Source organism: Astatotilapia calliptera, chromosome 3, assembly GCF_964374335.1.
Source record: "Astatotilapia calliptera chromosome 3, fAstCal68.1, whole genome shotgun sequence".
Lineage (NCBI taxonomy): Eukaryota > Metazoa > Chordata > Actinopteri > Cichliformes > Cichlidae > Astatotilapia > Astatotilapia calliptera.
This window is the reverse complement of record NC_137424.1, coordinates 22,836,086-22,862,553: the sequence shown is the minus strand read 5'-3', so window position 1 is coordinate 22,862,553 and position 26,468 is coordinate 22,836,086. Positions and strand designations below refer to the sequence as shown.

At 58.1% G+C, this 26,468-nt stretch overlaps 13 non-coding genes and 1 pseudogene across 13 annotated transcripts; all 14 read left to right on the top strand.

Moving 5' to 3' along the window:
• Positions 1-750: 750 nt before the first annotated feature.
• Positions 751-869, top strand: LOC145427569 (5S ribosomal RNA). The gene has a single exon (XR_013908111.1). It is a non-coding gene; the product is annotated as a 5S ribosomal RNA (ribosomal RNA).
• A 3,314-nt stretch (positions 870-4,183) lies between these two features.
• LOC145427114 (5S ribosomal RNA) lies at positions 4,184-4,302 on the top strand. Its single transcript, XR_013907838.1, has one exon. It is a non-coding gene; the product is annotated as a 5S ribosomal RNA (ribosomal RNA).
• A 1,137-nt stretch (positions 4,303-5,439) lies between these two features.
• On the top strand, positions 5,440-5,558 carry LOC145427568 (5S ribosomal RNA). Its single transcript, XR_013908110.1, has one exon. It is a non-coding gene; the product is annotated as a 5S ribosomal RNA (ribosomal RNA).
• Positions 5,559-9,692: 4,134 nt separating this feature from the next.
• Positions 9,693-9,811, top strand: LOC145427567 (5S ribosomal RNA). Its single transcript, XR_013908109.1, has one exon. It is a non-coding gene; the product is annotated as a 5S ribosomal RNA (ribosomal RNA).
• A 1,530-nt stretch (positions 9,812-11,341) lies between these two features.
• LOC145427836 (5S ribosomal RNA) lies at positions 11,342-11,460 on the top strand. The gene has a single exon (XR_013908378.1). It is a non-coding gene; the product is annotated as a 5S ribosomal RNA (ribosomal RNA).
• A 1,135-nt stretch (positions 11,461-12,595) lies between these two features.
• On the top strand, positions 12,596-12,714 carry LOC145427566 (5S ribosomal RNA). The gene has a single exon (XR_013908108.1). It is a non-coding gene; the product is annotated as a 5S ribosomal RNA (ribosomal RNA).
• A 2,160-nt stretch (positions 12,715-14,874) lies between these two features.
• LOC145426561 (5S ribosomal RNA) lies at positions 14,875-14,993 on the top strand. The gene has a single exon (XR_013907271.1). It is a non-coding gene; the product is annotated as a 5S ribosomal RNA (ribosomal RNA).
• Positions 14,994-16,919: 1,926 nt separating this feature from the next.
• Positions 16,920-17,038, top strand: LOC145426566 (5S ribosomal RNA). The gene has a single exon (XR_013907276.1). It is a non-coding gene; the product is annotated as a 5S ribosomal RNA (ribosomal RNA).
• Positions 17,039-18,055: 1,017 nt separating this feature from the next.
• LOC145426892 (5S ribosomal RNA) lies at positions 18,056-18,174 on the top strand. The gene has a single exon (XR_013907613.1). It is a non-coding gene; the product is annotated as a 5S ribosomal RNA (ribosomal RNA).
• Positions 18,175-20,061: 1,887 nt separating this feature from the next.
• On the top strand, positions 20,062-20,180 carry LOC145426679 (5S ribosomal RNA). Its single transcript, XR_013907390.1, has one exon. It is a non-coding gene; the product is annotated as a 5S ribosomal RNA (ribosomal RNA).
• An 821-nt stretch (positions 20,181-21,001) lies between these two features.
• Positions 21,002-21,120, top strand: LOC145426891 (5S ribosomal RNA). Its single transcript, XR_013907612.1, has one exon. It is a non-coding gene; the product is annotated as a 5S ribosomal RNA (ribosomal RNA).
• Positions 21,121-23,046: 1,926 nt separating this feature from the next.
• LOC145426677 (5S ribosomal RNA) lies at positions 23,047-23,165 on the top strand. The gene has a single exon (XR_013907388.1). It is a non-coding gene; the product is annotated as a 5S ribosomal RNA (ribosomal RNA).
• Positions 23,166-24,182: 1,017 nt separating this feature from the next.
• Positions 24,183-24,301, top strand: LOC145427312 (5S ribosomal RNA; annotated as a pseudogene).
• A 705-nt stretch (positions 24,302-25,006) lies between these two features.
• On the top strand, positions 25,007-25,125 carry LOC145427113 (5S ribosomal RNA). Its single transcript, XR_013907837.1, has one exon. It is a non-coding gene; the product is annotated as a 5S ribosomal RNA (ribosomal RNA).
• The last annotated feature ends 1,343 nt before the right edge of the window (positions 25,126-26,468 follow it).

Genomic DNA, 26,468 nt, shown 5'->3' with positions numbered 1-26,468 from the left:
CACACCAGGGCCTGTGGCTGCTGGCTGAGGCCACCTACACCACACCAGGGCCTTAGTTGCTATTGAGGCCACTTACACCACACCAGGGCCTGTGGCAGTGGCTGAGGCCACTTACACCACACCAGGGCCTGTGGCTGCTGGCTGAGGCCACTTACACCACACCAGGGCATTAGTTGCTATATAGGTCACTTACACCACACCAGGGCCTGTGGCACTGGCTGAGGCCACTTACACCACACCAGGGCCTGTGGCTCTGGCTGAGGCCACTTACACCACACCAGGGCCTGTGGCTGCTGGCTGAGGCCACTTACACCACACCAGGGCCTGTGGCTGCTGGCTGAGGCCACTTACACCACACCAGGGCCTGTGGCTGCTGGCTGAGGCCACTTACACCACACCAGTGCCTGTGGCTTCTGGCTGAGGCCACTTACACCACACCAGGGCCTGTGGCTCTTGCTCAGGCCAGTCACATCACACCAGGCCCTGCGCTTCTGGCCGAGGCCATTTTCACCAAACCAGGCCCTGTGCTGCTAGCTGTGGCCATGTACAACACACCAGGCCCTGTGCTGGTTCCTGAGGCCATCTTCAACAATCCAGGGCCTGTGCTGTTAGATAAATGCTAAACTGAGCCTTTGGGTTAGGGTATTATGCAAACATGCAGGTATGGTTAAAGGATTGTCTTCGTAACTTCAGGTACTTGCCACCTAAATAGTTGAATCCATAAATTGAGACATTGTGCTGGGGCCAGCAGCTTACGGCCATACCACCCTGAGCACGCCCGACCTCGTCTGATCTCGGAAGCTAAGCAGGGCTGGGCTTGGTTAGTACTTGGATGGGAGACTACCTGGGAATACCTGGTGCTGTAAGCCTTTCATTTTCATGTCATTGAACAGCTTTTGATCCAGAGAAGGGGTGTATTAAAAGACCAAAAGCAGCTGCCCATTAATGAGGGCACATTAACGACATTGCTTTTGGCTGTTTTCCAATGTCTTGTGCTGCTAGCTGATGCCACCTACACCACACCAGGGCCTGAGTGACCGGCTGGGGCCACTTACACCACATCAGGGCCTGTGGCTGCTGGCTGAGGCCACTTACACCACACCAGGGCCTGTGGCTGCTGGCTGAGGCCACTTACACCACACCAGGGCATTAGTTGCTATTGAGGCCAATTACACCACACCAGGGTCTGTGGCTCTTGCTCAGGCCACTTACACCACACCATGGCCTGTGGCACTGGCTGAGGCCACTTACACCACACCAGGGCCTGTGGCTGCTGGCTGAGGCCACTTACACCACACCAGGGCATGTGGCTGCTGGCTGAGGTCACTTACACCACACCAGTGCCTGTGGCTGCTGGCTGAGGGCACTTACACCACACCAGTGCCTGTGGCTTCTGGCTGAGGCCACTTACACCACACCAGGGCCTGTGGCTGCTGGCTGAGGTCACTTACACCACACCAGTGCCTGTGGCTGCTGGCTGAGGGCACTTACACCACACCAGTGCCTGTGGCTTCTGGCTGAGGCCACTTACACCACACCAGGGCCTGTGGCTCTTGCTCAGGCCACTTACACCACACCAGGGCCTGTGGCACTGGCTGAGGCCACTTACACCACACCAGGGCCTGTGGCTGCTGGCTGAGGCCACCTACACCACACCAGGGCATTAGTTGCTATTGAGGCCAATTACACCACACCAGGGTCTGTGACTCTTGCTCAGGCCACTTACACCACACCAGGGCCTGTGGCACTGGCTGAGGCCACTTACACCACACCAGGGCCTGTGGCTGCTGGCTGAGGCCACTTACACCACACCAGGGCCTTTGGCTGCTGGCTGAGGTCACTTACACCACACCAGGGCGTGTGGCTGCTGGCTGAGGGCACTTACACCACACCAGTGCCTGTGGCTTCTGGCTGAGGCCACTTACACCACACTAGGGCCTGTGGCAGCTGGCTCAGGCCACTTACACCACACCAGGGCCTGTGGCTGCTGGCTGAGGCCACTTACACCACACCAGGGCCTGTGGCTGCTGGCTGAGGCCACTTACACCACACCAGTGCCTGTGGCTGCTGGCTGAGGCCACTTACACCACACCAGGGCATTAGTTGCTATTGAGGCCCCTTACACCACACCAGGGCCTGTGGCACTGGCTGAGGCCACTTACACCACACCAGGGCCTGTGGCTGCTGGCTGAGGCCACCTACACCACACCAGGGCATTAGTTGCTATTGAGGCCAATTACACCACACCAGGGTCTGTGGCTCTTGCTCAGGCCACTTACACCACACCAGGGCCTGTGGCACTGGCTGAGGCCACTTACACCACACCATGGCCTGTGGCTCTGGCTGAGGCCACTTACACCACACCAGGGCCTGTGGCTGCTGGCTGAGGCCATTTACACGACACCAGGGCCTGTGGCTGCTGGCTGAGGCCACTTACACCACACCAGGGACTGTGGCTGCTGGCTGAGGCCACTTACACCACACCAGTGCCTGTGGCTTCTGGCTGAGGCCACTTACACCACACCAGGGCCTGTGGCTCTTGCTCAGGCCACTTACACCACACCAGGGCCTGTGGCTGCTGGCTGAGGCCACTTACACCACACCAGGGCATTAGTTGCTATTGAGGCCAATTACACCACACCAGGGTCTGTGACTCTTGCTCAGGCCACTTACACCACACCAGGGCCTGTGGCACTGGCTGAGGCCACTTACACCACACCAGGGCCTGTGGCTGCTGGCTGAGGCCACTTACACCACACCAGGGCCTGTGGCTGCTGGCTGAGGTCACTTACACCACACCAGTGCCTGTGGCTGCTGGCTGAGGGCACTTACACCACACCAGTGCCTGTGGCTTTTGGCTGAGGCCACTTACACCACACCAGGGCCTGTGGCTGCTGGCTGAGGTCACTTACACCACACCAGTGCCTGTGGCTTCTGGCTGAGGCCACTTACACCACACCAGGGCCTGTGGCTCTTGCTCAGGCCACTTACACCACACCAGGGCCTGTGGCTGCTGGCTGAGGCCACTTACACCACACCAGGGCCTGTGGCTGCTGGCTGAGGGCACTTACACCACACCAGTGCCTGTGGCTGCTGGCTGAGGCCACTTACACCACACCAGGGCATTAGTTGCTATTGAGGCCCCTTACACCACACCAGGGCCTGTGGCACTGGCTGAGGCCACTTACACCACACCAGGGCCTGTGGCTGCTGGCTGAGGCCACCTACACCACACCAGGGCATTAGTTGCTATTGAGGCCAATTACACCACACCAGGGTCTGTGACTCTTGCTCAGGCCACTTACACCACACCAGGGCCTGTGGCACTGGCTGAGGCCACTTACACCACACCAGGGCCTGTGGCTGCTGGCTGAGGCCACTTACACCACACCAGGGCCTGTGGCTGCTGGCTGAGGTCACTTACACCACACCAGGGCCTGTGGCTGCTGGCTGAGGGCACTTACACCACACCAGTGCCTGTGGCTTCTGGCTGAGGCCACTTACACCACACCAGGGCCTGTGGCAGCTGGCTCAGGCCACTTACACCACACCAGGGCCTGTGGCTGCTGGCTGAGGCCACTTACACCACACCAGGGCCTGTGGCTGCTGGCTGAGGTCACTTACACCACACCAGGGCCTGTGGCTGCTGGCTGAGGCCACTTACACCACACCAGGGACTGTGGCTGCTGGCTGAGGTCACTTACACCACACCAGGGCCTGTGGCTGCTGGCTGAGGCCACTTACACCACACCAGGGACTGTGGCTGCTGGCTGAGGCCACTTACACCACACCAGGGCCTGTGGCTGCTGGCTGAGGCCACTTACACCACACCAGGGACTGTGGCTTCTGGCTGAGGCCACTTACACCACACCAGGGCCTGTGGCTCTTGCTCAGGCCACTCACATCACACCAGGCCCTGCGCTTCTGGCCGAGGCCATCTTCACCAAACCAGGCCCTGTGCTGCTAGCTGTGGCCATGTACAACACACCAGGCCCTGTGCTGGTTCCTGAGGCCATCTTCAACAATCCAGGGCCTGTGCTGTTAGATAAATGCTAAACTGAGCCTTTGGGTTAGGGTATTATGCAAACATGCAGGTATGGTTAAAGGATTGTCTTCGTAACTTCAGGTACTTGCCACCTAATCAGTTGAATCCATAAATTGAGACATTGTGCTGGGGCCAGCAGCTTACGGCCATACCACCCTGAGCATGCCCGACCTCGTCTGATCTCGGAAGCTAAGCAGGGCTGGGCTTGGTTAGTATTTGGATGGGAGACTACCTGGGAATACCTGGTGCTGTAAGCCTTTCATTTTCATGTCATTGAACCGCTTTTGATCCAGAGAAGGGGTGTATTAAAAGACCAAAAGCAGCTGCCCATTAATGAGGGCACATTAACGACATTGCTTTTGGCTGTTTTCCAATGTATTGTGCTGCTAGCTGATGCCACCTACACCACACCAGGGCCTGAGTGACCGGCTGGGGCCACTTACACCACATCAGGGCCTGTGGCTGCTGGCTGAGGCCACTTACACCACACCAGGGCCTGTGGCTGCTGGCTGAGGCCACTTACACCACACCAGGGCCTGTGGCTGCTGGCTGAGGCCACCTACACCACACCAGGGTCTTAGTTGCTATTGAGGCCACTTACACCACACCAGGGCCTGTGGCTGCTGGCTGAGGCCACTTACACCACACCAGGGCCTGTGGCTGCTGGCTGAGGCCACTTACACCACACCAGGGCCTGTGGCTGCTGGCTGAGGCCACTTACACCACACCAGGGCATTAGTTGCTATTGAGGCCACTTACACCACACCAGGGCCTGTGGCTGCTGGCTGAGGCCACCTACACCACACCAGGGCATTAGTTGCTATTGAGGCCAATTACACCACACCAGGGTCTTTGGCTCTTGCTCAGGCCACTTACACCACACCAGGGCCTGTGGCACTGGCTGAGGCCACTTACACCACACCAGGGCCTGTGGCTCTGGCTGAGGCCACTTACACCACACCAGGGCCTGTGGCTGCTGGCTGAGGCCACTTACACCACACCAGGGCCTGTGGCTGCTGGCTGAGGCCACTTACACCACACCAGGGCCTGTGGCTGCTGGCTGAGGCCACTTACACCACACCAGTGCCTGTGGCTTCTGGCTCAGGCCACTCACATCACACCAGGCCCTGCGCTTCTGGCCGAGGCCATTTTCACCAAACCAGGCCCTGTGCTGCTAGCTGTGGCCATGTACAACACACCAGGCCCTGTGCTGGTTCCTGAGGCCATCTTCAACAATCCAGGGCCTGTGCTGTTAGATAAATGCTAAACTGAGCCTTTGGGTTAGGGTATTATGCAAACATGCAGGTATGGTTAAAGGATTGTCTTCGTAACTTCAGGTACTTGCCACCTAATCAGTTGAATCCATAAATTGAGACATTGTGCTGGGGCCAGCAGCTTACGGCCATACCACCCTGAGCACGCCCGACCTCGTCTGATCTCGGAAGCTAAGCAGGGCTGGGCTTGGTTAGTACTTGGATGGGAGACTACCTGGGAATACCTGGTGCTGTAAGCCTTTCATTTTCATGTCATTGAACAGCTTTTGATCCAGAGAAGGGGTGTATTAAAAGACCAAAAGCAGCTGCCCATTAATGAGGGCACATTAACGACATTGCTTTTGGCTGTTTTCCAATGTCTTGTGCTGCTAGCTGATGCCACCTACACCACACCAGGGCCTGAGTGACCGGCTGGGGCCACTTACACCACATCAGGGCCTGTGGCTGCTGGCTGAGGCCACTTACACCACACCAGGGCCTGTGGCTGCTGGCTGAGGCCACTTACACCACACCAGGGCATTAGTTGCTATTGAGGCCACTTACACCACACCAGGGTCTGTGGCTCTTGCTCAGGCCACTTACACCACACCATGGCCTGTGGCACTGGCTGAGGCCACTTACACCACACCAGGGCCTGTGGCTGTTGGCTGAGGCCACCTACACCACACCAGGGCATTAGTTGCTATTGAGGCCAATTACACCACACCAGCGTCTGTGACTCTTGCTCAGGCCACTTACACCACACCAGGGCCTGTGGCACTGGCTGAGGCCACTTACACCACACCAGGGCCTGTGGCTGCTGGCTGAGGCCACTTACACCACACCAGGGCATGTGGCTGCTGGCTGAGGTCACTTACACCACACCAGTGCCTGTGGCTGCTGGCTGAGGGCACTTACACCACACCAGTGCCTGTGGCTTCTGGCTGAGGCCACTTACACCACACCAGGGCCTGTGGCTGCTGGCTGAGGCCACTTACACCACACCAGGGCCTGTGGCTGCTGGCTGAGGTCACTTACACCACACCAGTGCCTGTGGCTGCTGGCTGAGGGCACTTACACCACACCAGTGCCTGTGGCTTCTGGCTGAGGCCACTTACACCACACCAGGGCCTGTGGCTCTTGCTCAGGCCACTTACACCACACCAGGGCCTGTGGCACTGGCTGAGGCCACTTACACCACACCAGTGCCTGTGGCTGCTGGCTGAGGCCACCTACACCACACCAGGGCATTAGTTGCTATTGAGGCCAATTACACCACACCAGGGTCTGTGACTCTTGCTCAGGCCACTTACACCACACCAGGGCCTGTGGCACTGGCTGAGGCCACTTACACCACACCAGGGCCTGTGGCTGCTGGCTGAGGCCACTTACACCACACCAGGGCCTTTGGCTGCTGGCTGAGGTCACTTACACCACACCAGGGCGTGTGGCTGCTGGCTGAGGGCACTTACACCACACCAGTGCCTGTGGCTTCTGGCTGAGGCCACTTACACCACACTACGGCCTGTGGCAGCTGGCTCAGGCCACTTACACCACACCAGGGCCTGTGGCTGCTGGCTGAGGCCACTTACACCACACCAGTGCCTGTGGCTGGTGGCTGAGGCCACTTACACCACACCAGGGCATTAGTTGCTATTGAGGCCCCTTACACCACACCAGGGCCTGTGGCACTGGCTGAGGCCACTTACACCACACCAGGGCATTAGTTGCTATTGAGGCCAATTACACCACACCAGGGTCTGTGGCTCTTGCTCAGGCCACTTACACCACACCAGGGCCTGTGGCACTGGCTGAGGCCACTTACACCACACCATGGCCTGTGGCTCTGGCTGAGGCCACTTACACCACACCAGGGCCTGTGGCTGCTGGCTGAGGCCATTTACACCACACCAGGGCCTGTGGCTGCTGGCTGAGGCCACTTTCACCACACCAGGGACTGTGGCTGCTGGCTGAGGCCACTTACACCACACCAGTGCCTGTGGCTTCTGGCTGAGGCCACTTACACCACACCAGGGCCTGTGGCTCTTGCTCAGGCCACTTACACCACACCAGGGCCTGTGGCTGCTGGCTGAGGCCACTTACACCACACCAGGGCATTAGTTGCTATTGAGGCCAATTACACCACACCAGGGTCTGTGACTCTTGCTCAGGCCACTTACACCACACCAGGGCCTGTGGCACTGGCTGAGGCCACTTACACCACACCAGGGCCTGTGGCTGCTGGCTGAGGCCACTTACACCACACCAGGGCCTGTGGCTGCTGGCTGAGGTCACTTACACCACACCAGTGCCTGTGGCTGCTGGCTGAGGGCACTTACACCACACCAGTGCCTGTGGCTTTTGGCTGAGGCCACTTACACCACACCAGGGCCTGTGGCTGCTGGCTGGGGCCACTTACACCACATCAGGGCCTGTGGCTGCTGGCTGAGGCCACTTACACCACACCAGTGCCTGTGGCTTCTGGCTGAGGCCACTTACACCACACCAGGGCATTAGTTGCTATTGAGGCCAATTACACCACACCAGGGTCTGTGGCTCTTGCTCAGGCCACTTACACCACATCAGGGCCTGTGGCACTGGCTGAGGCCACTTACACCACACCAGGGCCTGTGGCTGCTGGCTGAGGCCACCTACACCACACCAGGGCATTAGTTGCTATTGAGGCCAATTACACCACACCAGGGTCTGTGACTCTTGCTCAGGCCACTTACACCACACTAGGGCCTGTGGCACTGGCTGAGGCCACTTACACCACACCAGGGCCTGTGGCTGCTGGCTGAGGCCACTTACACCACACCAGGGCCTGTGGCTGCTGGCTGAGGTCACTTACACCACACCAGTGCCTGTGGCTGCTGGCTGAGGGCACTTACACCACACCAGTGCCTGTGGCTTCTGGCTGAGGCCACTTACACCACACCAGGGCCTGTGGCTCTTGCTGAGGCCACTTACACCACACCAGGGCCTGTGGCTGCTGGCTGAGGCCACTTACACCACACCAGGGCCTGTGGCTGCTGGCTGAGGGCACTTACACCACACCAGTGCCTGTGGCTGCTGGCTGAGGCCACTTACACCACACCAGGGCATTAGTTGCTATTGAGGCCCCTTACACCACACCAGGGCCTGTGGCACTGGCTGAGGCCACTTACACCACACCAGGGCCTGTGGCTGCTGGCTGAGGCCACCTACACCACACCAGGGCATTAGTTGCTATTGAGGCCAATTACACCACACCAGGGTCTGTGACTCTTGCTCAGGCCACTTACACCACACCAGGGCCTGTGGCACTGGCTGAGGCCACTTACACCACACCAGGGCCTGTGGCTGCTGGCTGAGGCCACTTACACCACACCAGGGCCTGTGGCTGCTGGCTGAGGTCACTTACACCACACCAGGGCCTGTGGCTGCTGGCTGAGGGCACTTACACAACACCAGTACCTGTGGCTTCTGGCTGAGGCCACTTACACCACACCAGGGCCTGTGGCAGCTGGCTCAGGCCACTTACACCACACCAGGGCCTGTGGCTGCTGGCTGAGGCCACTTACACCACACCAGGGCCTGTGGCTGCTGGCTGAGGCCACTTACACCACACCAGTGCCTGTGGCTGCTGGCTGAGGCCACTTACACCACACCAGGGCATTAGTTGCTATTGAGGCCCCTTACACCACACCAGGGCCTGTGGCACTGGCTGAGGCCACTTACACCACACCAGGGCCTGTGGCTGCTGGCTGAGGCCACCTACACCTCACCAGGGCATTAGTTGCTATTGAGGCCAATTACACCACAACAGGGTCTGTGGCTCTTGCTCAGGCCACTTACACCACACCAGGGCCTGTGGCACTGGCTGAGGCCACTTACACCACACCAGGGCCTGTGGCTCTGGCTGAGGCCACTTACACCACACCAGGGCCTGTGGCTGCTGGCTGAGGCCATTTACACCACACCAGGGCCTGTGGCTGCTGGCTGAGGCCACTTACACCACACCAGGGCCTGTGGCTGCTGGCTGAGGCCACTTACACCACACCAGTGCCTGTGGCTTCTGGCTGAGGCCACTTACACCACACCAGGGCCTGTGGCTCTTGCTCAGGCCACTCACATCACACCAGGCCCTGCGCTTCTGGCCGAGGCCATCTTCACCAAACCAGGCCCTGTGCTGCTAGCTGTGGCCATGTACAACAAACCAGGCCCTGTGCTGGTTCCTGAGGCCATCTTCAACAATCCAGGGCCTGTGCTGTTAGATAAATGCTAAACTGAGCCTTTGGGTTAGGGTATTATGCAAACATGCAGGTATGGTTAAAGGATTGTCTTCGTAACTTCAGGTACTTGCCACCTAATCAGTTGAATCCATAAATTGAGACATTGTGCTGGGGCCAGCAGCTTACGGCCATACCACCCTGAGCACGCCCGACCTCGTCTGATCTCGGAAGCTAAGCAGGGCTGGGCTTGGTTAGTACTTGGATGGGAGACTACCTGGGAATACCTGGTGCTGTAAGCCTTTCATTTTCATGTCATTGAACCGCTTTTGATCCAGAGAAGGGGTGTATTAAAAGACCAAAAGCAGCTGCCCATTAATGAGGGCACATTAACGACATTGCTTTTGGCTGTTTTCCAATGTCTTGTGCTGCTAGCTGATGCCACCTACACCACACCAGGGCCTGAGTGACCGGCTGGGGCCACTTACACCACATCAGGGCCTGTGGCTGCTGGCTGAGGCCACTTACACCACACCAGGGCCTGTGGCTGCTGGCTGAGGCCACTTACACCACACCAGGGCATTAGTTGCTATTGAGGCCAATTACACCACACCAGGGTCTGTGGCTCTTGCTCAGGCCACTTACACCACACCAGGGCCTGTGGCACTGGCTGAGGCCACTTACACCACACCAGGGCCTGTGGCTGCTGGCTGAGGCCACTTACACCACACCAGGGCATTAGTTGCTATTGAGGCCAATTACACCACACCAGTGCCTGTGGCACTGGCTGAGGCCACTTACACCACACCAGGGCCTGTGGCTGCTGGCTGAGGCCACTTACACCACACCAGGGCCTGTGGCTGCTGGCTGAGGTCACTTACACCACACCAGGGCCTGTGGCTGCTGGCTGAGGGCACTTACACCACACCAGTGCCTGTGGCTTCTGGCTGAGGCCACTTACACCACACCAGGGCCTGTGGCTCTTGCTTGGGCCACTTACACCACACCAGGGCCTGTGGCTGCTGGCTGAGGCCACTTACACCACACCAGGGCCTGTGGCTGCTGGCTGAGGCCACTTACACCACACCAGGGCCTGTGGCTGCTTGTTGAGGGCACTTACACCACACCAGTGCCTGTGGCTGCTGGCTGAGGCCACTTACACCACACCAGGGCATTAGTTGCTATTGAGGCCCCTTACACCACACCAGGGCCTGTGGCACTGGCTGAGGCCACTTACACCACACCAGGGCCTGTGGCTGCTGGCTGAGGCCACTTACACCACACCAGGGCCTTAGTTGCTATTGAGGCCACCTACACCACACCAGGGCATTAGTTGCTATTGAGGCCAATTACACCACACCAGGGCCTGTGGCTGCTGGCTGAGGCCACTTACACCACACCAGGGCCTGTGGCTGCTGGCTGAGGCCACTTACACCACACAAGGGCCTGTGGCTGCTGGCTGAGGCCACCTACACCACACCAGGGCCTGTGGCTTCTGGCTGAGGCCACTTACACCACACCAGGGCCTGTGGCTCTTGCTCAGGCCACTCATATCACACCAGACCCTGTGCTTCTGGCCGAGGCCATCTTCACCAAACCTGGCCCTGTGCTGCTTGCTGTGGCCATGTACAACACACCAGGCCCTGTGCTGGTTCCTGAGGCCATCTTCAACAATCCAGGGCCTGTGCTGTTAGATAAATGCTAAACTGAGCCTTTGGGTTAGGGTATTATGCAAAAATGCAGGTATGGTTAAAGGATTGTCTTCGTAACTTCAGGTACTTGCCACCTAATCAGTTGAATCCATAAATTGAGACATTGTGCTGGGGCCAGCAGCTTACGGCCATACCACCCTGAGCACGCCCGACCTCGTCTGATCTCGGAAGCTAAGCAGGGCTGGGCTTGGTTAGTACTTGGATGGGAGACCGCCTGGGAATACCTGGTGCTGTAAGCATTTCATTTTCATGTCACTGAACCGCTTTTGATCCAGAGAAGGGGTGTATTAAAAGACCAAAAGCAGCTGCCCATTAATGAGGGCACATTAACGACATTGCTTTTGGCTGTTTTCCAATGTCTTGTGCTGCTAGCTGATGCCACCTACACCACACCAGGGCCTGAGTGACCGGCTGGGGCCACTTACACCACATCAGGGCCTGTGGCTGCTGGCTGAGGCCACTTACACCACACCAGGGCCTGTGGCTGCTGGCTGAGGCCACTTACACCACACCAGGGCCTGTGGCTGCTGGCTGAGGCCACCTACACCACACCAGGGCCTTAGTTGCTATTGAGGCCAATTACACCACACCAGGGTCTGTGGCTCTTGCTCAAGCCACTTACACCACACCAGGGCCTGTGGCTGCTGGCTGAGGCCACTTACACCACACCAGGGCATTAGTTGCTATTGAGGCCACTGACACCACACCAGGGCCTGTGGCTGCTGGCTGAGGCCACCTACACCACACCAGGGCATTAGTTGCTATTGAGGCCAATTACACCACACCAGGGTCTTTGGCTCTTGCTCAGGCCACTTACACCACACCAGGGCCTGTGGCAGTGGCTGAGGCCACTTACACCACACCAGGGCCTGTGGCTCTGGCTGAGGCCACTTACACCACACCAGGGCCTGTGGCTGCTGGCTGAGGCCACTTACACCACACCAGGGCCTGTGGCTGCTGGCTGAGGCCACTTACACCACACCAGGGCCTGTGGCTGCTGGCTGAGGCCACTTACACCACACCAGTGCCTGTGGCTTCTGGCTGAGGCCACTTACACCACACCAGGGCCTGTGGCTCTTGCTCAGCCCACTCACATCACACCAGGCCCTGCGCTTCTGGCCGAGGCCATCTTCACCAAACCAGGCCCTGTGCTGCTAGCTGTGGCCATGTACAACACACCAGGCCCTGTGCTGGTTCCTGAGGCCATCTTCAACAATCCATGGCCTGTGCTGTTAGATAAATGCTAAACTGAGCCTTTGGGTTAGGGTATTATGCAAACATGCAGGTATGGTTAAAGGATTGTCTTCGTAACTTCAGGTACTTGCCACCTAATCAGTTGAATCCATAAATTGAGACATTGTGCTGGGGCCCGCAGCTTACGGCCATACCACCCTGAGCACGCCCGACCTCGTCTGATCTCGGAAGCTAAGCAGGGCTGGGCTTGGTTAGTACTTGGATGGGAGACTACCTGGGAATACCTGGTGCTGTAAGCCTTTCATTTTCATGTCATTGAACCGCTTTTGATCCAGAGAAGGGGTGTATTAAAAGACCAAAAGCAGCTGCCCATTAATGAGGGCACATTAACGACATTGCTTTTGGCTGTTTTCCAATGTCTTGTGCTGCTAGCTGATGCCACCGACACCACACCAGGGCCTGAGTGACCGGCTGGGGCCACTTACACCACATCAGGGCCTGTGGCTGCTGGCTGAGGCCACTTACACCACACCAGGGCCTGTGGCTGCTGGCTGAGGCCACTTACACCACACCAGGGCATTAGTTGCTATTGAGGCCAATTACACCACACCAGGGTCTGTGGCTCTTGCTCAGGCCACTTACACCACACCAGGGCCTGTGGCACTGGCTGAGGCCACTTACACCACACCAGGGCCTGTGGCTGCTGGCTGAGGCCACCTACACCACACCAGGGCATTAGTTGCTATTGAGGCCAATTACACCACACCAGGGTCTGTGACTCTTGCTCAGGCCACTTACACCACACCAGGGCCTGTGGCACTGGCTGAGGCCACTTACACCACACCAGGGCCTGTGGCTGCTGGCTGAGGCCACTTACACCACACCAGGGCCTGTGGCTGCTGGCTGAGGTCACTTACACCACACCAGGGCCTGTGGCTGCTGGCTGAGGGCACTTACACCACACCAGTGCCTGTGGCTTCTGGCTGAGGCCACTTACACCACACCAGGGCCTGTGGCTCTTGCTCAGGCCACTTACACCACACCAAGGCCTGTGGCTGCTGGCTGAGGCCACTTACACCACACCAGGGCCTGTGGCTCTTGCTCAGGCCACTTACACCACACCAGGGCCTGTGGCACTGGCTGAGGCCACTTACACCACACCAGGGCCTGTGGCTGCTGGCTGAGGCCACCTACACCACACCAGGGCATTAGTTGCTATTGAGGCCAATTACACCACACCAGGGTCTGTGACTCTTGCTCAGGCCACTTACACCACACCAGGGCCTGTGGCACTGGCTGAGGCCACTTACACCACACCAGGGCCTGTGGCTGCTGGCTGAGGTCACTTACACCACACCAGGGCCTGTGGCTGCTGGCTGAGGGCACTTACACCACACCAGTGCCTGTGGCTTCTGGCTGAGGCCACTTACACCACACCAGGGTCTGTGGCTGCTGGCTCAGGCCACTTACACCACACCAGGGCCTGTGGCTGCTGGCTGAGGCCACTTACACCACACCAGGGCCTGTGGCTGCTGGCTGAGGCCACTTACACCACACCAGTGCCTGTGGCTGCTGGCTGAGGCCACTTACACCACACCAGGGCATTAGTTGCTATTGAGGCCCCTTACACCACACCAGGGCCTGTGGCACTGGCTGAGGCCACTTACACCACACCAGGGCATTAGTTGCTATTGAGGCCAATTACACCACACCAGGGTCTGTGGCTCTTGCTCAGGCCACTTACACCACACCAGGGCCTGTGGCACTGGCTGAGGCCACTTACACTACACCAGGGCCTGTGGCTCTGGCTGAGGCCACTTACACCACACCAGGGCCTGTGGCTGCTGGCTGAGGCCACTTACACCACACCAGGGCCTGTGGCACTGGCTGAGGCCACTTACACTACACCAGGGCCTGTGGCTCTGGCTGAGGCCACTTACACCACACCAGGGCCTGTGGCTGCTGGCTGAGGCCACTTACACCACACCAGGGCCTGTGGCTGCTGGCTGAGGCCACTTACACCACACCAGGGCCTGTGGCTGCTGGCTGAGGCCACTTACACCACACCAGGGCCTGTGGCTGCTGGCTGAGGCCACTTACACCACACCAGTGCCTGTGGCTTCTGGCTGAGGCCACTTACACCACACCAGGGCCTGTGGCTCTTGCTCAGGCCACTCACATCACACCAGGCCCTGCGCTTCTGGCCGAGGCCATCTTCACCAAACCAGGCCCTGTGCTGCTAGCTGTGGCCATGTACAACACACCAGGCCCTGTGCTCGTTCCTGAGGCCATCTTCAACAATCCAGGGCCTGTGCTGTTAGATAAATGCTAAACTGAGCCTTTGGGTTAGGGTATTATGCAAACATGCAGGTATGGTTAAAGGATTGTCTTCGTAACTTCAGGTACTTGCCACCTAATCAGTTGAATCCATAAATTGAGACATTGTGCTGGGGCCAGCAGCTTACGGCCATACCACCCTGAGCATGCCCGACCTCGTCTGATCTCGGAAGCTAAACAGGGCTGGGCTTGGTTAGTACTTGGATGGGAGACCGCCTGGGAATACCTGGTGCTGTAAGCCTTTCATTTTCATGTCATTGAACCGCTTTTGATCCAGAGAAGGGGTGTATTAAAAGACCAAAAGCAGCTGCCCATTAATGAGGGCACATTAACGACATTGATTTTGGCTCTTTTCCAATGTCTTGTGCTGCTAGCTGATGCCACCTACACCACACCAGGGCCTGAGTGACCGGCTGGGGCCACTTACACCACATCAGGGCCTGTGGCTGCAGGCTGAGGCCACCTACACCACACCAGGGCATTAGTTGCTATTGAGGCCAATTACACCACACCAGGGTCTGTGACTCTTGCTCAGGCCACTTACACCACACCAGGGCCTGTGGCACTGGCTGAGGCCACTTACACCACACCAGGGCCTGTGGCTGCTGGCTGAGGCCACTTACACCACACCAGGGCCTGTGGCTGCTGGCTGAGGTCACTTACACCACACCAGGGCCTGTGGCTGCTGGCTGAGGGCACTTACACCACACCAGTGCCTGTGGCTTCTGGCTGAGGCCACTTACACCACACCAGGGCCTGTGGCTCTTGCTCAGGCCACCTACACCACACCAGGGCCTGTGGCTGCTGGCTGAGGCCACTTACACCACACCAGGGCCTGTGGCTCTTGCTCAGGCCACTTACACCACACCAGGGCCTGTGGCACTGGCTGAGGCCACTTACACCACACCAGGGCCTGTGGCTGCTGGCTGAGGCCACCTACACCACACCAGGGCATTAGTTGCTATTGAGGCCAATTACACCACACCAGGGTCTGTGACTCTTGCTCAGGCCACTTACACCACACCAGGGCCTGTGGCACTGGCTGAGGCCACTTACACCACACCAGGGCCTGTGGCTGCTGGCTGAGGCCACTTACACCACACCAGGGCCTGTGGCTGCTGGCTGAGGTCACTTACACCACACCAGGGCCTGTGGCTGCTGGCTGAGGGCACTTACACCACACCAGTGCCTGTGGCTTCTGGCTAAGGCCACTTACACCACACCAGGGCCTGTGGCTGCTGGCTCAGGCCACTTACACCACACCAGGGCCTGTGGCTGCTGGCTGAGGCCACTTACACCACACCAGGGCCTGTGGCTGCTGGCTGAGGCCACTTACACCACACCAGTGCCTGTGGCTGCTGGCTGAGGCCACTTACACCACACCAGGGCATTAGTTGCTATTGAGGCCCCTTACACCACACCAGGGCCTGTGGCACTGGCTGAGGCCACTTACACCACACCAGGGCCTGTGGCTGCTGGCTGAGGCCACCTACACCACACCAGGGCATTAGTTGCTATTGAGGCCACTTACACCACACCAGGGTCTGTGGCTCTTGCTCAGGCCACTTACACCACACCAGGGCCTGTGGCACTGGCTGAGGCCACTTACACTACACCAGGGCCTGTGGCTCTGGCTGAGGCCACTTACACCACACCAGGGCCTGTGGCTGCTGGCTGAGGCCACTTACACCACACCAGGGCCTGTGGCTGCTGGCTGAGGCCACTTACACCACACCAGGGCCTGTGGCTGCTGGCTGAGGCCACTTACACCACACCAGGGCCTGTGGCTGCTGGCTGAGGCCACTTACACCACACCAGTGCCTGTGGCTTCTGGCTGAGGCCACTTACACCACACCAGGGCCTGTGGCTCTTGCTCAGGCCACTCACATCACACCAGGCCCTGCGCTTCTGGCCGAGGCCATCTTCACCAAACCAGGCCCTGTGTTGCTAGCTGTGGCCATGTACAACACACCAGGCCCTGTGCTGGTTCCTGAGGCCATCTTCAACAATCCAGGGCCTGTGCTGTTAGATAAATGCTAAACTGAGCCTTTGGGTTAGGGTATTATGCAAACATGCAGGTATGGTTAAAGGATTGTCTTCGTAACTTCAGGTACTTGCCACCTAATCAGTTGAATCCATAAATTGAGACATTGTGCTGGGGCCAGCAGCTTACGGCCATACCACCCTGAGCATGCCCGACCTCGTCTGATCTCGGAAGCTAAGCAGGGTTGGGCTTGGTTAGTACTTGGATGGGAGACTACCTGGGAATACCTGGTGCTGTAAGCCTTTCATTTTCATGTCATTGAACCGCTTTTGATCCAGAGAAGGGGTGTATTAAAAGACCAAAAGCAGCTGCCCATTAATGAGGGCACATTAACGACATTGATTTTGGCTCTTTTCCAATGTCTTGTGCTGCTAGCTGATGCCACCTACACCACACCAGGGCCTGAGTGACCGGCTGGGGCCACTTACACCACATCAGGGCCTGTGGCTGCTGGCTGAGGCCACCTACACCACACCAGGGCATTAGTTGCTATTGAGGCCCCTTACACCACACCAGGGCCTGTGGCACTGGCTGAGGCCACTTACACCACACCAGGGCCTGTGGCTGCTGGCTGAGGCCACCTACACCACACCAGGGCATTAGTTGCTATTGAGGCCAATTACACCACACCAGGGTCTGTGGCTCTTGCTCAGGCCACTTACACCCCACCAGGGCCTGTGGCACTGGTTGAGGCCACTTACACTATACCAGGGCCTGTGGCTCTGGCTGAGGCCACTTACACCACACCAGGGCCTGTGGCTGCTGGCTGAGGCCACTTACACCACACCAGGGCCTGTGGCTGCTGGCTGAGGCCACTTACACCACACCAGGGCCTGTGGCTGCTGGCTGAGGCCACTTACACCACACCAGGGCCTGTGGCTGCTGGCTGAGGCCACTTACACCACACCAGTGCCTGTGGCTTCTGGCTGAGGCCACTTACACCACACCAGGGCCTGTGGCTCTTGCTCAGGCCAGTCACATCACACCAGGCCCTGCGCTTCTGGCCGAGGCCATCTTCACCAAACCAGGCCCTGTGCTGCTAGCTGTGGCTATGTACAACACACCAGGCCCTGTGCTGGTTCCTGACGCCATCTTCAACAATCCAGGGCCTGTGCTGTTAGATAAATGCTAAACTGAGCCTTTGGGTTAGGGTATTATGCAAACATGCAGGTATGGTTAAAGGATTGTCTTCGTAACTTCAGGTACTTGCCACCTAATCAGTTGAATCCATAAATTGAGACATTGTGCTGGGGCCAGCAGCTTACGGCCATACCACCCTGAGCATGCCCGACCTCGTCTGATCTCGGAAGCTAAACAGGGCTGGGCTTGGTTAGTACTTGGATGGGAGACTACCTGGGAATACCTGGTGCTGTAAGCCTTTCATTTTCATGTCATTGAACCGCTTTTGATCCAGAGAAGGGGTGTATTAAAAGACCAAAAGCAGCTGCCCATTAATGAGGGCACATTAACGACATTGATTTTGGCTCTTTTCCAATGTCTTGTGCTGCTAGCTGATGCCACCTACACCACACCAGGGCCTGAGTGACCGGCTGGGGCCACTTACACCACATCAGGGCCTGTGGCTGCAGGCTGAGGCCACCTACACCACACCAGGGCATTAGTTGCTATTGAGGCCAATTACACCACACCAGGGTCTGTGACTCTTGCTCAGGCCACTTACACCACACCAGGGCCTGTGGCACTGGCTGAGGCCACTTACACCACACCAGGGCCTGTGGCTGCTGGCTGAGGCCACTTACACCACACCAGGGCCTGTGGCTGCTGGCTGAGGTCACTTACACCACACCAGGGCCTGTGGCTGCTGGCTGAGGGCACTTACACCACACCAGTGCCTGTGGCTTCTGGCTGAGGCCACTTACACCACACCAGGGCCTGTGGCTCTTGCTCAGGCCACCTACACCACACCAGGGCCTGTGGCTGCTGGCTGAGGCCACTTACACCACACCAGGGCCTGTGGCTCTTGCTCAGGCCACTTACACCACACCAGGGCCTGTGGCACTGGCTGAGGCCACTTACACCACACCAGGGCCTGTGGCTGCTGGCTGAGGCCACCTACACCACACCAGGGCATTAGTTGCTATTGAGGCCAATTACACCACACCAGGGTCTGTGGCACTGGCTGAGGCCACTTACACGACACCAGGGCCTGTGGCTGCTGGCTGAGGCCACTTACACCACACCAGGGCCTGTGGCTGCTGGCTGAGGTCACTTACACCACACCAGGGCCTGTGGCTGCTGGCTGAGGGCACTTACACCACACCAGTGCCTGTGGCTTCTGGCTGAGGCCACTTACACCACACCAGGGCCTGTGGCTGCTGGCTCAGGCCACTTACACCACACCAGGGCCTGTGGCTGCTGGCTGAGGCCACTTACACCACACCAGGGCCTGTGGCTGCTGGCTGAGGCCACTTACACCACACCAGTGCCTGTGGCTGCTGGCTGAGGCCACTTACACCACACCAGGGCATTAGTTGCTATTGAGGCCCCTTACACCACACCAGGGCCTGTGGCACTGGCTGAGGCCACTTACACCACACCAGGGCCTGTGGCTGCTGGCTGAGGCCACCTACACCACACCAGGGCATTAGTTGCTATTGAGGCCACTTACACCACACCAGGGTCTGTGGCTCTTGCTCAGGCCACTTACACCACACCAGGGCCTGTGGCACTGGCTGAGGCCACTTACACTACACCAGGGCCTGTGGCTCTGGCTGAGGCCACTTACACCACACCAGGGCCTGTGGCTGCTGGCTGAGGCCACTTACACCACACCAGGGCCTGTGGCTGCTGGCTGAGGCCACTTACACCACACCAGGGCCTGTGGCTGCTGGCTGAGGCCACTTACACCACACCAGGGCCTGTGGCTGCTGGCTGAGGCCACTTACACCACACCAGTGCCTGTGGCTTCTGGCTGAGGCCACTTACACCACACCAGGGCCTGTGGCTCTTGCTCAGGCCACTCACATCACACCAGGCCCTGCGCTTCTGGCCGAGGCCATCTTCACCAAACCAGGCCCTGTGTTGCTAGCTGTGGCCATGTACAACACACCAGGCCCTGTGCTGGTTCCTGAGGCCATCTTCAACAATCCAGGGCCTGTGCTGTTAGATAAATGCTAAACTGAGCCTTTGGGTTAGGGTATTATGCAAACATGCAGGTATGGTTAAAGGATTGTCTTCGTAACTTCAGGTACTTGCCACCTAATCAGTTGAATCCATAAATTGAGACATTGTGCTGGGGCCAGCAGCTTACGGCCATACCACCCTGAGCATGCCCGACCTCGTCTGATCTCGGAAGCTAAGCAGGGCTGGGCTTGGTTAGTACTTGGATGGGAGACTACCTGGGAATACCTGGTGCTGTAAGCCTTTCATTTTCATGTCATTGAACCGCTTTTGATCCAGAGAAGGGGTGTATTAAAAGACCAAAAGCAGCTGCCCATTAATGAGGGCACATTAACGACATTGATTTTGGCTCTTTTCCAATGTCTTGTGCTGCTAGCTGATGCCACCTACACCACACCAGGGCCTGAGTGACCGGCTGGGGCCACTTACACCACATCAGGGCCTGTGGCTGCTGGCTGAGGCCACCTACACCACACCAGGGCATTAGTTGCTATTGAGGCCACTTACACTATACCAGGGCCTGTGGCTCTGGTGAGGCCACTTACACCACACCAGGGCCTGTGGCTGCTGGCTGAGGCCACTTACACCACACCAGGGCCTGTGGCTGCTGGCTGAGGCCACTTACACCACACCAGGGCCTGTGGCTGCTGGCTGAGGCCACTTACACCACACCAGGGCCTGTGGCTGCTGGCTGAGGCCACTTACACCACACCAGTGCCTGTGGCTTCTGGCTGAGGCCACTTACACCACACCAGGGCCTGTGGCTCTTGCTCAGGCCACTCACATCACACCAGGCCCTGCGCTTCTGGCCGAGGCCATCTTCACCAAACCAGGCCCTGTGCTGCTAGCTGTGGCCATGTACAACACACCAGGCCCTGTGCTGGTTCCTGAGGCCATCTTCAACAATCCAGGGCCTGTGCTGTTAGATAAATGCTAAACTGAGCCTTTGGGTTAGGGTATTATGCAAACATGCAGGTATGGTTAAAGGATTGTCTTCGTAACTTCAGGTACTTGCCACCTAATCAGTTGAATCCATAAATTGAGACATTGTGCTGGGGCCAGCAGCTTACGGCCATACCACCCTGAGCATGCCCGACCTCGTCTGATCTCGGAAGCTAAACAGGGCTGGGCTTGGTTAGTACTTGGATGGGAGACTACCTGGGAATACCTGGTGCTGTAAGCCTTTCATTTTCATGTCATTGAACCGCTTTTGATCCAGAGAAGGGGTGTATTAAAAGACCAAAAGCAGCTGCCCATTAATGAGGGCACATTAACGACATTGATTTTGGCTCTTTTCCAATGTCTTGTGCTGCTAGCTGATGCCACCTACACCACACCAGGGCCTGAGTGACCGGCTGGGGCCACTTACACCACATCAGGGCCTGTGGCTGCAGGCTGAGGCCACCTACACCACACCAGGGCATTAGTTGCTATTGAGGCCAATTACACCACACCAGGGTCTGTGACTCTTGCTCAGGCCACTTACACCACACCAGGGCCTGTGGCACTGGCTGAGGCCACTTACACCACACCAGGGCCTGTGGCTGCTGGCTGAGGCCACTTACACCACACCAGGGCCTGTGGCTGCTGGCTGAGGTCACTTACACCACACCAGGGCCTGTGGCTGCTGGCTGAGGGCACTTACACCACACCAGTGCCTGTGGCTTCTGGCTGAGGCCACTTACACCACACCAGGGCCTGTGGCTCTTGCTCAGGCCACTTACACCACACCAGGGCCTGTGGCTGCTGGCTGAGGCCACTTACACCACACCAGGGCCTGTGGCTCTTGCTCAGGCCACTTACACCACACCAGGGCCTGTGGCACTGGCTGAGGCCACTTACACCACACCAGGGCCTGTGGCTGCTGGCTGAGGCCACCTACACCACACCAGGGCATTAGTTGCTATTGAGGCCAATTACACCACACCAGGGTCTGTGACTCTTGCTCAGGCCACTTACACCACACCAGGGCCTGTGGCACTGGCTGAGGCCACTTACACCACACCAGGGCCTGTGGCTGCTGGCTGAGGCCACTTACACCACACCAGGGCCTGTGGCTGCTGGCTGAGGTCACTTACACCACACCAGGGCCTGTGGCTGCTGGCTGAGGCCACTTACACCACACCAGTGCCTGTGGCTTCTGGCTGAGGCCACTTACACCACACCAGGGCCTGTGGCTGCTGGCTCAGGCCACTTACACCACACCAGGGCCTGTGGCTGCTGGCTGAGGCCACTTACACCACACCAGGGCCTGTGGCTGCTGGCTGAGGCCACTTACACCACACCAGTGCCTGTGGCTGCTGGCTGAGGCCACTTACACCACACCAGGGCATTAGTTGCTATTGAGGCCCCTTACACCACACCAGGGCCTGTGGCACTGGCTGAGGCCACTTACACCACACCAGGGCCTGTGGCTGCTGGCTGAGGCCACCTACACCACACCAGGGCATTAGTTGCTATTGAGGCCACTTACACCACACCAGGGTCTGTGGCTCTTGCTCAGGCCACTTACACCACACCAGGGCCTGTGGCACTGGCTGAGGCCACTTACACTACACCAGGGCCTGTGGCTCTGGCTGAGGCCACTTACACCACACCAGGGCCTGTGGCTGCTGGCTGAGGCCACTTACACCACACCAGGGCCTGTGGCTGCTGGCTGAGGCCACTTACACCACACCAGGGCCTGTGGCTGCTGGCTGAGGCCACTTACACCACACCAGGGCCTGTGGCTGCTGGCTGAGGCCACTTACACCACACCAGTGCCTGTGGCTTCTGGCTGAGGCCACTTACACCACACCAGGGCCTGTGGCTCTTGCTCAGGCCACTCACATCACACCAGGCCCTGCGCTTCTGGCCGAGGCCATCTTCACCAAACCAGGCCCTGTGTTGCTAGCTGTGGCCATGTACAACACACCAGGCCCTGTGCTGGTTCCTGAGGCCATCTTCAACAATCCAGGGCCTGTGCTGTTAGATAAATGCTAAACTGAGCCTTTGGGTTAGGGTATTATGCAAACATGCAGGTATGGTTAAAGGATTGTCTTCGTAACTTCAGGTACTTGCCACCTAATCAGTTGAATCCATAAATTGAGACATTGTGCTGGGGCCAGCAGCTTACGGCCATACCACCCTGAGCATGCCCGACCTCGTCTGATCTCGGAAGCTAAGCAGGGCTGGGCTTGGTTAGTACTTGGATGGGAGACTACCTGGGAATACCTGGTGCTGTAAGCCTTTCATTTTCATGTCATTGAACCGCTTTTGATCCAGAGAAGGGGTGTATTAAAAGACCAAAAGCAGCTGCCCATTAATGAGGGCACATTAACGACATTGATTTTGGCTCTTTTCCAATGTCTTGTGCTGCTAGCTGATGCCACCTACACCACACCAGGGCCTGAGTGACCGGCTGGGGCCACTTACACCACATCAGGGCCTGTGGCTGCTGGCTGAGGCCACCTACACCACACCAGGGCATTAGTTGCTATTGAGGCCCCTTACACCACACCAGGGCCTGTGGCACTGGCTGAGGCCACTTACACCACACCAGGGCCTGTGGCTGCTGGCTGAGGCCACCTACACCACACCAGGGCATTAGTTGCTATTGAGGCCAATTACACCACACCAGGGTCTGTGGCTCTTGCTCAGGCCACTTACACCCCACCAGGGCCTGTGGCACTGGTTGAGGCCACTTACACTATACCAGGGCCTGTGGCTCTGGCTGAGGCCACTTACACCACACCAGGGCCTGTGGCTGCTGGCTGAGGCCACTTACACCACACCAGGGCCTGTGGCTGCTGGCTGAGGCCACTTACACCACACCAGGGCCTGTGGCTGCTGGCTGAGGCCACTTACACCACACCAGGGCCTGTGGCTGCTGGCTGAGGCCACTTACACCACACCAGTGCCTGTGGCTTCTGGCTGAGGCCACTTACACCACACCAGGGCCTGTGGCTCTTGCTCAGGCCAGTCACATCAGACCAGGCCCTACGCTTTTCGCCGAGGCCATCTTCACCAAACCAGGCCCTGTGCTTCTTGCTGTGGCCATGTACAACATACCAGGCCCTGTGCTGGTTCCTGAGGCCATCTTCAACAATCCAGGGCCTGTGCTGTTAGATAAATGCTAAACTGAGCCTTTGGGTTAGGGTATTATGCAAACATGCAGGTATGGTTAAAGGATTGTCTTCGTAACTTCAGGTACTTGCCACCTAATCACTTGAATCCATAAATTGAGACATTGTGCTGGGGCCAGCAGCTTACGGCCATACCACCCTGAGCACGCCCGACCTCGTCTAATCTCGGAAGCTAAGCAGGGCTGGGCTTGGTTAGTACTTGGATGGGAGACTGCCTGGGAATACCTGGTGCTATAAGCCTTTCATTTTCATGTCATTGAACCGCTTTTGATCCAGAGAAGGGGTGTATTAAAAGACCAAAAGCAGCTGCCCATTAATGAGGGCACATTAACGACATTGCTTTTGGCTGTTTTCCAATGTCTTGTGCTGCTAGCTGATGCCACCTACACCACACCAGGGCCTGAGTGACCGGCTGAGGCCACTTACACCACATCAGGGCCTGTGGCTGCTGGCTGAGGCCACTTACACCACACCAGGGCCTGTGGCTGCTGGCTGAGGGCACTTACACCACACCAGGGCCTGTGGCTGCTGGCTGAGGCCACCTACACCACACCAGGGCCTGTGGCTGCTGGCTGAGGCCACTTACACCACACCAGTGCCTGTGGCTTCTGGCTGAGGCCACTTGCACCACACCAGGGCCTGTGGCTCTTGCTCAGGCCACTCACATCACACCAGGCCCTGCGCTTCTGGCCGAGGCCATCTTCACCAAACCAGGCCCTGTGCTGCTAGCTGTGGCCATGTACAACACACCAGGCCCTGTGCTGGTTCCTGAGGCCATCTTCAACAATCCAGGGCCTGTGCTGTTAGATAAATGCTAAACTGAGCCTTTGGGTTAGGGTATTATGCAAACATGCAGGTATGGTTAAAGGATTGTCTTCGTAACTTCAGGTACTTGCCACCTAATCAGTTGAATCCATAAATTGAGACATTGTGCTGGGGCCAGCAGCTTACGGCCATACCACCCTGAGCATGCCCGACCTCGTCTGATCTCGGAAGCTAAGCAGGGCTGGGCTTGGTTAGTATTTGGATGGGAGACTACCTGGGAATACCTGGTGCTGTAAGCCTTTCATTTTCATGTCATTGAACCGCTTTTGATCCAGAGAAGGGGTGTATTAAAAGACCAAAAGCAGCTGCCCATTAATGAGGGCACATTAACGACATTGCTTTTGGCTCTTTTCCAATGTCTTGTGCTGCTAGCTGATGCCACCTACACTACACCAGGGCCTGAGTGACCGGCTGGGGCCACTTACACCACATCAGGGCCTGTGGCTGCTGGCTGAGGTCACTTACACCACACCAGGGCCTGTGGCTGCTGGCTGAGGGCACTTACACCACACCAGTGCCTGTGGCTTCTGGCTGAGGCCACTTACACCACACCAGGGCCTGTGGCTCTTGCTCAGGCCACTTACACCACACCAGGGCCTGTGGCTGCTGGCTGAGGCCACTTACACCACACCAGGGCCTGTGGCTGCTGGCTGAGGGCACTTACACCACACCAGTGCCTGTGGCTGCTGGCTGAGGCCACTTACACCACACCAGGGCATTAGTTGCTATTGAGGCCCCTTACACCACACCAGGGCCTGTGGCACTGGCTGAGGCCACTTACACCACACCAGGGCCTGTGGCTGCTGGCTGAGGCCACCTACACCACACCAGGGCATTAGTTGCTATTGAGGCCAATTACACCACACCAGGGTCTGTGACTCTTGCTCAGGCCACTTACACCACACCAGGGCCTGTGGCACTGGCTGAGGCCACTTACACCACACCAGGGCCTGTGGCTGCTGGCTGAGGCCACTTACACCACACCAGGGCCTGTGGCTGCTGGCTGAGGTCACTTACACCACACCAGGGCCTGTGGCTGCTGGCTGAGGGCACTTACACCACACCAGTGCCTGTGGCTTCTGGCTGAGGCCACATACACCACACCAGGGCCTGTGGCTGCTGGCTCAGGCCACTTACACCACACCAGGGCCTGTGGCTGCTGGCTGAGGCCACTTACACCACACCAGTGCCTGTGGCTGCTGGCTGAGGCCACTTACACCACACCAGGGCATTAGTTGCTATTGAGGCCACTTACACCACATCAGGGCCTTTGGCACTGGCTGAGGCCACTTACACCACACCAGGGCCTGTGGCTGCTGGCTGAGGCCACCTACACCACACCAGGGCATTAGTTGCTATTGAGGCCCCTTACACCACACCAGGGCCTGTGGCACTGGCTGAGGCCACTTACACCACACCAGGGCCTGTGGCTGCTGGCTGAGGCCACCTACACCACACCAGGGCATTAGTTGCTATTGAGGCCAATTACACCACACCAGGGTCTGTGGCTCTTGCTCAGGCCACTTACACCCCACCAGGGCCTGTGGCACTGGTTGAGGCCACTTACACTATACCAGGGCCT